The 13,499-nt window shown below is 39.3% G+C and overlaps 1 protein-coding gene across 1 annotated transcript in view; it reads left to right on the forward strand.

Moving 5' to 3' along the window:
* The first annotated feature begins 12,843 nt into the window (after positions 1-12,843).
* The window catches only part of LOC127620733 (dmX-like protein 1), a 51,174-nt gene continuing 50,518 nt past the window's right edge, over positions 12,844-13,499 (forward strand). Inside the window, 1 exon segment of the mRNA XM_052093936.1 lies at positions 12,844-12,984. The gene's annotated coding sequence lies outside the window, so the exon portion shown is untranslated.

Consider the following 13,499-nt stretch of genomic DNA (forward strand, 5'->3'; position numbering starts at 1 on the left):
CTATTCTATTCTGTTCTAATGTGTTCTGTTCTATTCTATTCTGTTCTATTCCATTCTGTTCTATTCTACTCTGTCCTATTCTATTCTGTTCTGTTCTGACATATTTTATTCTGTTCTGTTCCATTCTGTTCTGTCGGTTCTGTTCTGTTCTATTCTGTTCTGTTCTATTCTATTCTGTTCTAATCCATTCTGTTCTATGTTATTCTGTTCTGTTCTAATATATTCTATTCTATTCTAATATATTCTATTCTGTTCTATTCTGTTCTGTTCTAATGTGTTCTGTTCTATTATGTTCTATTCTATTCTGTTCTAATGTGTTCTGTTCTATTCTATTCTGTTCTCTTCTGTTCTATTCCATTCTGTTCTATTCTATTCTGTTCTATTCTATTCTGTTCTATTCTGTTCTATTCCATTCTGTTCTATTCTATTCTGTTCTATTCTATTCTGACCTATTCTATTCTTTTCTATTCTGTTCTGTTCAGTTGTACTCTATTTTGACCTATTCTATTCTGTTCTATTCCATTCTGTTCTGTCTATTATGTTCAGTTCTGTTCTATTCTATTCTATTCTATTTTGTTCTGTTTTATTCTATTCTATTCTATTCTATTCTACTCTATTCTGACCTATTCTATTCTGTTCTATTCCATTCTGTTCTGTCTATTCTGTTCGGTTCTGTTCTATTCTATTCTATTCTATTTTGTTCTGTTCTATTCCATTCTGTTCTATTCTATTCTGTTCTATTCTATTCTGACCTATTCTATTCTTTTCTATTCTATTCTGTTCTGTTCTACTCTATTCTGACCTATTCTATTCTGTTCTATTCCATTCTGTTCTGTCTATTCTGTTCGGTTCTGTTCTATTCTGTTCTATTCTATTCTATTTTGTTCTGTTCTATTCTATTCTGGTCTATTCCATTTTGTTCTATTCTATTCTATTTTGTTCTGTTATATTCTATTCTGTTCTATTCCATTCTGTTATATTCTATTCTGTTCTATTCTTTTCTGTTATATTCCATTCTGTTCTGTCTATTCTGTTCGGTTCTGTTCTATTCTATTCTATTTTGTTCTGTTCTATTCTATTCTGGTCTATTCCATTTTGTTCTATTCTGTTATATTCTATTCTGTTCTATTCTATTCTGTTATATTCTATTCTGTTATATTCCATTCTGTTCTGTCTATTCTGTTCGGTTCTGTTCTATTCTGTTCTATTCTATTCTATTTTGTTCTGTTCTATTCTATTCTGGTCTATTCCATTTTGTTCTATTCTATTCTATTTTGTTCTGTTATATTCTATTTTGTTCTATTCTATTCTGTTATATTCCATTCTGTTCTGTCTATTCTTTTCGGTTCTGTTCTATTGTGTTCTATTCTATTCTATTCTATTTTGTTCTGTTATATTCTGTTATATTCTGTTCTGTTCTACTCTATTTTGTTCTGTTCTATTCTATTCTGTTCTATTCCATTCTGTTATATTCCATTCTGTTCTGTCTATTTTGTTCTATTCTGTTCTATTCTATTCTATTCTATTTTGTTCTATTCTATTCTATTCTATTCTATTCTATTCTATTCTGTCCTATTCTATTCTGTTATATTCCATTCCATTCTGTTCTGTCTATTTTGTTCTATTCTGTTCTATTCTGTTCTATTCTATTCTATTCTATTCTATTTTGTTCTGTTCTATTCTGTTCTGTCCTATTCTATTCTGTTATATTCCATTCTGTTCTTTTCTATTTTGTGTGTGTGTGTGTGTGTGTGTGTATATATATGTGTGTGTGTGTGTGTGTATATATATGTGTGTGTGTGTGTGTGTGTGTGTGTGTGTGTGTGTGTGTGTGTGTGTGTGTGTGTGTGTGTGTGCATGAGTGTGTCACTGTCGTTCTACAGTCACATAGTTGCTCTTAAAGTGATATTATAAAATGAAATGGCCCCACAATACCTTGCTACCGCCCTGACTGCACACGTAACCGTACTGCAGCTTTTCAAAATCAATTTGAGTGTGTTGAACAGTAACATTGAGATACTTTTATTTTTATTGGCCCATTTTTACCTAAATATAGTGGACCCCTGCAGGTATGCAGAAGAGACTGTAGGAGTTTGAAGCTCTTGTGCATGACCTCCAGAAGGGTGTATATGAGCAGAGCTCCGTCAAGCCATGATTAAGTGAAACTCTTCTGAGTCTGTGGCAGTAACAGACAGTGACGGTTGAAGCAGCCAGAGTTCAGGGCATCTTTAGGGAGCATTGCCCCGTCCTCAGCGTGTCTCTGGTGAAATTATGAGACCTGATGAGACACTGAAGCTCCAGAAACATTGTGAGAGATGCGTGTGGAGTCTGAAAGGTTAGATGTGTAGGTAAACCTGCTGGTAAAGTGACAAGCACTCACAGCTCTGCTGAATAAATAATCACACCGGTGCTGCCGGCACACCATAGTGCTCATCAATCTTTCAGCCCGCGCATCACAGTTACTTACTGGCCGTGCATGCGTGTGTGTGTGAGTGTGTGTGTGTGTGTGTGTGTGTGTGTGTGTGTGTGTGTGTGTGTGTGTGTGTGTGAGAGTGTGAGTCTGTGTGTGTGTGTGTGTGTGTGTGTATGTGTGCAGACCCACATTATCTGACTATTCAGAGCATGCATGTCTTATTCATCGTTTCCTGCTGCTAGAAAGACAGTCAGTGTGTTTTGCTCGAAGACCATCAAGTCATTTGAAGAATTCTGCATGAAGAGTGGAACTGAATTAACATCAGACCTTATTTACTCATCAGATGTCTGAGATCGAGCGTTCTCATCGGCCTGTGAAGATGCAGGTCCAATCGTGTCTCAGATCTCATACACTGATAACAGGTCATGCTCTCTGTAAACACACGATTACACAATACTAACACATTACAGTAAAATCATGTTAACACACATGTTGTTCTCGTGTCTATACTTTTGAAACATGTTTACGGATTGACCCCATAGATAATCAAACATCAAGTGTAAAGACATGTCTCGAGGAACTACATACAGATACGTGAGCGTTCAGGCACAAAGAGCTTTTCTTCTCCACGTTATGAGAGCGATTAATGAGTATTTACTGTAACTGAGTCTCTTCAGAAGCGCTGACGGTCACACATGCTCACAGGTGATGGAGAGATGATCACGCCAGGAGGAAGTGCCCTCGTGACCTCCCCGGGATGATGCTGGAAGCCCTTCAGGAAGAGGGCGCAGTTAATGCGATGGGATATCCGCATACTCCCTCTCTTTCCTGCCATTGTTCTCACAGACTCGCTCACCTTCTGAAGATGCCCCGTTCTTCTGGAGATGTGATGGAGAATTCAGAGAGAGAACACGAGTATTTCTCTGAAGACACACTGTGATCTGGTGCTCCGCCAGCATCATACTGAGATCTGAGCTTGAACACAACACAGAGAGATCTCTCACAGATCTGCAGATGGCCTACGCCTTCTCTTCTCAATGCTAGCGCTGCTGTGTTCTCCTCTGAAGCTGATTTACGTGTCATTACGGAGCATTGTGGTTTGAATTATACAGAGATTTTGTGGTGGAGCTCAGTGGAAATGATTCTCTGCTCTTTCCATCAGACATCAGAGAGCTGGCCTCGTTCAGAGCGCCGGTCCTGCTGTCCTGTAATTACGCCCGACTGCCGTCATACAATAACATCTCAAACACACTTCAAGAGAAGCTCATGTTTCAGCAGGACAATCTCATTGCTCAAGTGTGAAATGCTTCAGAGACAGTCGAGTTAAAGTCTGGTCACATCTGCTGAGATGATTTGAGCCGCAGTGTATCTTCAGTGCTTCAATACTGCCCTCTGGTGTACTGTTACTAACACCCCAACCACACGCTTATTTAGGATCATTTCTGTGTAGTAGCAGGAGGATGTGTTGTTGTCATTATTTCTGATCAGGTGAAACACTTGTAAAGGAAACACAGTTGTGGGCATTGTTGGCACTTTCAGCTTCTGCAATGTATTGTGATTGTTATTGACATTTCAAACCAACAAATGAGACTTCATCACATGACAAATATATTTATATTTAACCCTTTAACCTTTTATCCAAAGAGACTTACAGTGCACTTATTACATGGACAATCCCCCCGGAGCAACCTGGAGTTAAGTGTCTTACTCAAGGACACAATGGTGGTGACTGTGGGGATCGAACCAGCGACCTTCTGAGTACCAATGTATTATACAGAGCACTTATTACAGGGACAATCCCCCCGGAGCAACCTGGAGTTAAGTGTCTTACTCAAGGACACAATGGTGGTGACTGTGGGGATCAAACCAGCAACCTCCTGATTACCAGTTATGTGCTTGAGCCCTAGGTTGCTAGGGAGGGTAGAGTCACATGTGGTAACCAAATTGGCCCAGTTGCTAGGGAGGGTACAGTCACATGGGGTAACCAAATTGGCCCAGTTGCTAGGGAGGGTAGAGTCACATGGGGTATCCAAATTGGGTCGGTTGCTAGTGAGGGTAGAGTCACATGGGGTAACCAAATTGGGCCGGTTGCTAGGGAAGGTAGAGTCACATGTGGTAACCAAATTGGGCTGGTTGCTAGGGAGGGTAGAGTCACATGGGGTATCCAAATTGGGTCGGTTGCTAGGGAGGGTAGAGTCACATGGGGTAACCAAATTGTCCCGGTTTCTAGGGAGGGTAGAGTCACATGTGGTAACGAAATTGGGCCGGTTGCTAGGGAGGGTAGAGTCACATGGGGTAACCAAATTGGTCCAGTTGCTAGGGAGGGTAGAGTCACATGGGGTATCCAAATTGGTCCGGTTGCTAGGGAGGGTAGAGTCACATGTGGTAATGAAATTGGGCCGGTTGCTAGGGAGGGTAGAGTCACATGGGGTATCCAAATTGGTCCGGTTGCTAGGGAGGGTAGAGTCACATGGGGTATCCAAATTGGGCCGGTTACTAGTGAGGGTAGAGTCACATGGGGTAACCAAATTGGGCCGGTTGCTAGGGAGGGTAGAGTCACATGTTGTAACCAAATTGGGCTGGTTGCTAGGGAGGGTAGAGTCACATGGGGTAACCAAATTGGTCCGGTTGCTAGGGAGGGTAGAGTCACATGGGGTAACCAAATTGTCCCGGTTTCTAGGGAGGGTAGAGTCACATGTGGTAACGAAATTGGGCCGGTTGCTAGGGAGGGTAGAGTCACATGGGGTAACCAAATTGGTCCGGTTGCTAGGGAGGGTAGAGTCACATGGGGTATCCAAATTGGTCCGGTTGCTAGGGAGGGTAGAGTCACATGTGGTAACGAAATTGGGCCAGTTGCTAGGGAGGGTAGAGTCACATGGGGTATCCAAATTGGTCCGGTTGCTAGGGAGGGTAGAGTCACATGGGGTATCCAAATTGGGCCGGTTACTAGGGAGGGTAGAGTCACGTGGGGTAACCAAATTGGTCCAGTTGCTAGGGAGGGTAGAGTCACATGTGGTAACGAAATTGGGCCGGTTGCTAGGGAGGGTAGAGTCACATGGGGTAACCAAATTGGTCCAGTTGCTAGGGAGGGTAGAGTCACATGTGGTAACGAAATTGGGTCGGTTGCTAGGGAGGGTAGAGTCACATGGGGTAACCAAACTGGGCCGGTTGCTAGGGAGGGTAGAGTCACATGGGGTAACCAAATTGGCCCGGATGCTAGGGAGGGTAGAGTCACATGGGGTAACCAAATTGGCCCGGTTGCTAGGGAGGGTAGAGTCACATGGGGTAACCAAATTGGCCCGGTTGCTAGGGAGGGTAGAGTCACATGGGGTAACCTCCTCGTGGTGGTGATTAGTGGTTCTCTCAATGGGGCATGTGGTGAGTTGTGTGTGGATCGTGGAGAGTAGCATGAGCCTCCACATGCTGTGAGTCTCCGCGGTGTCATGCACAACGAGTCACATGATAAGATGTGCGGATTGACGGTCTCAGACACGGAGGAAACTGAGACTCGTCCTCCACCACCCGGATTGAGGCGAGTAACCGCACCACTATGAGGACCTAGAAGTAGTGTGAATTGGGCATTCCACATTGGGAGAAAAGGGGATAAAAAGAAAATGTGAGAAAGTTAGTTTGGTAATTTAACAAGTCTAATTTCTTAAACTAATTTCTTATTTCTTTGCCCGACCATATTAAATATTAGCCTTTTAAGAATTTCTAAAGAATAAACTCATTATAAATCTGCCCACTGGGGCTTCACGGTTATGAGGAGAGATATGATATGGCATAAACTTGAATAATATGCAGCGATATCGGATGCAATAATCCTCCGATTAATGGGTAAAAATCAAATGTTTTCTTTTTCAAGATTTACCTCGAGAAAATGATTTCCAAGAGACGTGAAGTGACCTTCTGTAGAATGAATTATTCAGCATTAAACACATGAAATCCAAACAAACGTAAGGGTAAATCAATCGTCTACATGTGCAAAATGACATCACAAAATGAACAGATTTTGGGGAGAATGGAACACTGACATGTCCCCAAACGTCCTGTTGTCCAGCTCCCCTCGATCCCACATAATCTTTTCTCATATTGATTATTTATTTGCATTTTATCTGGAAAAGTATGCTTTAGGCTTAGCACGCAATTAATGACTTTTTTATCACCAATGCATTATTTTATTGGCAACATTTTTTTTTCAATATATCCCGATGTTATTCTCTAATGTAAAAATGTATTATTTATTGGGAGTTACACTGGCATCTTAAGCGCTCAGATTTTAAGGTGTCTTCCTCAAGAGGGCACTTACCAGCTGAAAAAGCAGAATCCTCCAACGGCTCCGTGCAAAACTCACAACATTTTTGACTTCTCCAAACCACCTGCGATGTGACATCACCGTTTATGTGCTGCTTCCAAAGAGGTAGGACAATTATTTACACATTTTTACATAATTACAATTATTAATAATTATACTAAGCACCTTTAATAGTTAAAGGTAAACAAAGTATAAGGTTAAAGTATTTTCTGTGTGGTAAAATTGCACAAATGTTTTTCAGGACATTCTGATTTTCTGAAAGTTGATAGAGACATCTCATCCCTACCTAAAATTATACCTATGCTTACAATGCAAGTCACTGGGGTTTAATCTGTAAACATTAAAATACTGTTTCACAAGTATAGACACAAGACATAAACAATATGTGTGTTAACATGATTTTACTGTCATTAAATCACTTATTAACCACATCTGTGTGAAGATAGAGAGACAATTATACAACTCTTTGCAATGACATTAACTACGTTTCCATCCAAGGATTTTTTGCAGAAAAAGTTTTAGTGCATTAAAATAAATCTGATGGAAACGCACATTAGAGCTAAAATGTCACAAATGTCGACATCATATTTTTCCGTTCAACTCAAGCACATAAACTCTGTGTTGAAACATCAAATGTCATGAAAAACTTGTTTGGAAACACTTTTGTCGTTAAAACTGGTATTAGCGCAAAAATGTAGTGTCACATGACAGAGTTTGCGCCAATCGTTAGCCTGTGTTACCATGACGACAGTATTGAAAGATAATTTATGGTACGTGATTATGGGTTGATCTTTACGGCATATAGAGCCGATCTGCAAACGGGACACTAACAGGAGTGCAACACAAATCTCTCGTATCATGCACCGGTCATCAACAAGTACAAGGAGAACAAATGATTGAACACTGTTTGTGATTAATACAATCGCAGTAATCATCTGTTTATTTATTAAAGTTGCTTTTACACACCATTCACAATAATAGATCACAGAATTATCCACAATACAAAACACATCATTTCTGTGCACAAAGATGATGATTTAAATTAAGAATAAATGCAAAACACTTGAGAAAAGCTTCAGTACTTTCTTTTATTTATTTTTTTGGAACACTTGCAGCACAATTCTATTAAATTATTGTTTATACTTTTGAATAAATGTCACCAAAATCCCCTGTATAAAATAAAATGAATTACCAAATTAAATAAAATATAATTTTACACCTAAATATGCCTTTTCTGTACACAGTGTTAAATGATCCGTACTCTGTTCTGGAGATGAATAAAGTCGTCTGAATGACTCTCAGAATGTTCTAGACTTTTCTCAAGATTATAAACTATCTGAACTATTTGTCCAATGAGTCACTTTCAGAAAACAGCTTTTGAACATTTTAAAACGCTTAAATACTTTAAATCGAACCCTCTTTACCTCAGATCACATTTACTGCTTCAGAAAATATAAATGACAACATTAAATTAATTTGAGATGATGATCAAGTTCAGTTGGGGGTTAAAAGTTGCGGGACATGATGCAGCTGTGATGGTGATGATTGGCTCTCGGTCGTGAACCGATGGCAACCTGTGATGGGTGCAACATCAGGACCGATATTACAGTCCCGTCAGAAGAGCACCTGCTCACTTTTGCAATTCCTCCTCTTCTGATGCTTTTATTTGTTAATTATAATGACAGTAAACTGAATAATTTCTATTGTCTCAATAATCTCAGAGGAGAAACATCAGTGACATCTGTGAGGTGAATTAGTGATAAACACACACTTCTGAATGAAACAGATTTCTGTTGCGCTAAACCAAAACTGACACGACAAAGTGTGTTTTTAGGCATGATGTCATCACACACACCATTATTATCCATAAAAGCCTGTTTGAATGGAAACCGGCAGAAGGCGGAAAATGTTGCACATTTATTTTTCTGCATTTTCACTTTGTCGACAACAAACCGCACGAAAAGTGGATGGAAACTAGGCTAGTGTGACGCCGTACACATTAAAACTACCATAAAAAGGATGATTAAAACAACCGTACAGCTCAAATAATCCATGAAGAATTAAAGTGCTTTAACTTGAGATGGACGTCAGAGCTCAGGTCTCCAGCTCGATCACAATAATGTCTAAACACATCTCTCATACTTCTGCTGTTGTGTACGGGAGCAATCCTGTGATGCTAAATGATATTCAGCTGGGAGAAAGCTGCATCTTTAATGGGTCCATGACCTACTTCAGATGAACATTTACAGCATCTGTCAGAGTGAAAACATCTCTAAAGCATCTCATTGTCATTGACATGTCAGTGTGTGTATTATTCATGTAAAGTCTGTCGATCTCATTTAAGTGTTCCCCCCTTCACTGAGCTGTGTGTGGCCTTCATTCTTTCAGTCTGTCGAAGTCATACAGTAACTACACGCACTCTTTAAATATTGAATATCACCTGACATGCACAATGTCACACGATATGAATTATTAATGAGGACAGAAGGTGACCAGAGGTCTGAAGAGGAACTCATCGTCCTGTACACATCTGCTTTGACAGTAATGTGACATCACATGACATCATCAGTCACAATGAAGGCGTTTAGGAGTGATTTATGTTCCTCTATATGATTAAATATCGTCGAAGCATGCGGTCGATAAGGAGCCCCTACTCCCCCTCGCGGTTGGCGGTCGTTCCTCCGCTGTCCGTCCCCCACTGGATGGTCGCGGCAGTTGCTCTGTATGGATGGTAGCAGCGAGAACTCTACCACGCCACATCCCTCCTCCTTCCCGGGCTCCGACACCAGTGTAACGGGGTAAAAGGGAAAGGAGGAGGCGAGAACCGAACGAAGCATCAAAGTAATATTTAATTAAACAAAAGACACAAACATAAACACATACAGGGCAGCTGCCTGTAGCTCTCTCTCTCCCGAACTGCCGCCTCTGACCACCTTTATCCTTCTCGTCGGCTTGATTTCCTTATTAGGGGCCGGGCGTGCATCATCACGGGGCGGCCCCGCCCTCCTCCTCGCCACAACGTGATTGTAGACAGTGCTGGGGAGATTACTTCTGATTTGTAATCTTGTGCTGATTACAAATTACATGACTAAAACTGAAGTTAGTAATGTAATATCTTGGATTACATTTTTGAGGTAGTCTGATTTACTTTGGATTACTTTAAGATTACTTCTGACCTAATTTGACCCTTGTTGGTTTGATGTCACATGCATTTGAGATAAGAACCATTTTGACAATGGATCAGAATATGAGCATTTATATGATTTTCGTTGTTTTCTCTCTAGTTGTCTGTTTCTGAGTGAAATAAAAAAGGCACTTAAATCGTCCTTACTCTGGCAATTTTGGCATTACAAATGCCATCCATGTGTGATAGCACATCAGACCAGTTATGTCTGTCAATCAATGTCACAAAAGTTGTCGCAAAAGCGCATTCATGTACATTTTTGAGCAATTTACGAAACTAAAACTTTAAACTTTTACTCTACTTACAATTCTACTTTGTTATTATACTTTACTATACTTTGCTTAATTCATATGTAATCAAGTAATCCATAAAATAGTAACTGTAATCTAATTACCAGTATTTTAAAATGTAATCTAAAGTACTTCATTTTTGTAATCCAAATATGTAATCCAGATTACATGTAATCCATTACTACCGAGCACTGATTGTAGATTATGCCTTTATGAATATGATTTCTCTTTAGACCCCTTGTGAGCACGCCGAAGGCGAGTAAAAGCACGTGATGAAGCGTTTTTAACGAGTGCTCAACAGGTCTGTATTATGGTCTGGAGTCCGTCTGTATGAAGAGTTTTAAAACATTTGAGATGTCATATTCTCTCTGTCATCTGTGCGCTTTCAGTTACTGAAACAAGAAAAGACAAAAGCTGGTAAAAGCGACAACAGCCTGTGAGAAATAAAACTTCAGTTCACTGTTCCTTATTTTATTTCTCCATCAGGTGCAGTTTATACTCATGAGCATGTGTCATTAAATGCGGGTTAGGGTTCATAGTTAAACACTTTATCTGAAGCACACTTGAAAGCAGTTTAATAGTGAGACGATGTGCCGTTATGAGGCGGTGTGAATATGGTGACTCCTCATGGGAATGTGAAACGGCAGTAAAACACCTCTCATAGCACAAATAAAAGCAGGTCTGATTCCCTTATTGCTAAAGTGAGATCACATGACACAAACTCAGCACAATCTCACTGACACGTCAGCTTCAGGTTGCGTAAATGATCTTGTGTTGTTAAGATGTGTTAACTAACACTTTACCATTATACATGTTTATAAACTCATAGACTGGAGCTACTCTAGCAGTCAAATGTTTGGACACCTGCTCATTCATTATCAGGGACTAAAAATGAAATCATTTCGGTTTGTTCTGAGCCGAAACTGTATTTGTTTGTTCTGGTGACTCTGTGCTAAGGGTGTTGCCAGATCTTACAAGAGAAACAAGCAAAATAAGGGACTTGCTTTAACCAAAATAAGCGAAAATAAGCAATGAAATGTTTTCCCCATGCATGTGTGTGTGTGTGTGTGTGTGGGGGGGCAGTGCTGGGCAGATTACTTGTGAATTGTAATCAGGTTCTGATTACAAATGACATGACAAAAAACGCAATCAGTAATGTAATCTAGTAGATTACATTTTTGGGTTACTTTTGGATTACTTTTGGATTACTTCCAACCTAATTCTATTTTATTTGACTTCACGTTCATTTGAGTGGGATAAACTTGTATCATTTTAACATGAAAGTACAAAGAGAAAAGAGTTCCTCATGACAAATGTATAAATTAACATTAAACATTACATGAATGAACAAACAATAAGCATTAAATCTAACAGCAATGACCAACGTTTATCATTCAAAACACTGAGACATCAAGTTCATTTGAAGTGCATTAAACAAAAGCAACTTTATGAACATTGATGAGCATAAAATCAACATCAAATGATAATAAAATGAATGACCAACAATAAAAGCAATGGCATTGCTAGGTGTGATGAGCAGGAGGGTGTGGCCAGCGCTGAATCACCTGATCAACGGGAGAGCGGAGGCGCCAGTTTGAGAGAGAGAGAGACGCATGCGGCCGCGCTGCATGTTTGTTTATGTTGGTTTTAAGTTTACCATTAAAATGTACGTTGACTGTTCAGCCGGTTCCCGCCTCCTCCTTGCCCATCCTTTAACTGTTACACTAGTACAAGAGTGATCAATTAATTATTATAAATGTACTGCTGTTGTCTTTGTAATATGTAATCATGCAATCCATCAAAAATGAACTGTAGACTGAGTATTTTAGAATGTAATTTAATACAATTGCAATTACTTTATTATTGTAATCTGATTATGAAATAATAAAAACGTCATCTTGTGCTTCTCAGTTGAAACCAGCAGCATCACTTCTGTTTTAATTCATTATATCTAACAATGATTCAGTGAAGACTTGGAAACAACTGAGAAATGTTCTTATAACCTCATTATTTGCATGTATAACTGTTTGTAGTTGTCTAAAAGGTCTTCAGCATTGCACAGAATGCAACATCTCCAAAGTACAGTTAGGCAAACAGATGTGTGATAGCAGTTTCCTTCAGAGTGTTCTACTAAAGAGAGAGAAGCGCCATTTTTTGGGGAACAGGAAGTGGGGTAATTCTGAAGATTTCCTGTGATAAATTTTGTCTGGTAGTGTATCTGTACTCAACATATGATGTGCTGTATTATGTTTAATATGTAAGCACTGTGCGTTTTGTGGTTTTTATCATGTTGACTAACAGTTTAAGTTCACAGTTGTTTTATGTAAGAGCAGGTCATTTCTGCATCCACACGCAGCTGAATGAAAATACTGTAAATCTTGACTTGTGCATGTGTATATTTCATATCATACATAAACTGCAGAAATATCTAGTTTTATTTTTAGATTGTATTTTATTTATTTAATAGAACTATCTGCTTAGAAGTGTTATTTAAAACACCCCTGTGTACTCATATTTTGTAAAGTACTGTTTTGAGTTTGTATTAAATCGAATGTGTTTGTTCATGAATGTGACAGTAAACATGTGACTCGTCGTGCAGAGTGCAGCGGTTAGGAACTACATGTCCCATAATGCAGTGCGCGCTTCACTTCCGGCCCGCTCACCAGAGTCTCCGCACACAAACATCATTAAAGCACAGTGTGTGTATGTGTTTATTATCTCTCATAATGAGAGGCACACACATTATAATAGAATTTAAGCATCAATGAAACCCGTTTCTGAGGTAAGGCATATGTGAATTAAGTCATTATTTATCATTTATCATGTTCGTCTGCGGTCATGCTAATGCTACATGCTAATAACACCAAAAGTGTCAAATTAAAATCATCAGTCGTGAATGAATCATTCGTTTAATGTCATTAATCATTTAAACAGTACGGAATTGTGTCGTTCAGATATTGTAATATTATCATTAAAGCTGTCAGGATGATGTTAGCTCGACAGCTCGATCTGTGACTGGAACCTTCGACAGAAAACATAAAACTTTTCGTTTATTAAACACACAGATGATTGAATATTAAAGGTAAACATGCTGACGGATCACAAATAACACATTGTAGAGTTTAAACATTTGAAAGGATGTAAAGATTCAGAGTTTCAGTCATGACAGACGTCACGTGAGTGACACATCACACAGGATCACGTTAGATAATCGGAGAAATACGAGGATTGGACATGCGTTTATGATATATGTACATTTAAATACAGAGAATGATTGTAAAACTTTAATCACACTAG

The sequence above is a fragment of the Xyrauchen texanus genome, chromosome 27, assembly GCF_025860055.1.
Source record: "Xyrauchen texanus isolate HMW12.3.18 chromosome 27, RBS_HiC_50CHRs, whole genome shotgun sequence".
NCBI lineage: Eukaryota > Metazoa > Chordata > Actinopteri > Cypriniformes > Catostomidae > Xyrauchen > Xyrauchen texanus.